The following is a 421-nucleotide window of genomic DNA, read 5'->3' as shown; positions in this document are numbered from 1 at the left end:
TTCCAGATGCTTACCCAATGCTGTGTCCATGGCATCACAATCGACAAAGTCAAGTTCATGGCCACAGGCGTCCCAAAAAGGGGTTTCAACTTCGGGCTCAATTATCACGGACTTCCCCACAACCCTAAGACCCCGAAGCTCATCAGGGATTCCCCAAAACCCCCTACAGAACTAAACTTGACCCTGGCCCAAATTCATTCTTTTGGGGCTAGCCCAACCCCGGGCTTCAGAATTCAAAACTCTGAACCATCTTGGAACCTTTCGACCCCATTTTGACTGTTATACTTCAAACAGACACATCCCGTCTCTATGACATAGGTTATGCCCTTCTTCAGCACCACTGCAAGGACATTAAACTAAAGTTTAATGCGGATCCAAGTTCCTGACAGATGCTGAGACCCACTACACCATGCCACATTTT

Source organism: Penaeus monodon, chromosome 33 (assembly GCF_015228065.2).
Source record: "Penaeus monodon isolate SGIC_2016 chromosome 33, NSTDA_Pmon_1, whole genome shotgun sequence".
Classification (NCBI taxonomy): Eukaryota; Metazoa; Arthropoda; class Malacostraca; order Decapoda; family Penaeidae; genus Penaeus; species Penaeus monodon.
Note: the sequence above shows the minus strand (reverse complement) of the source record.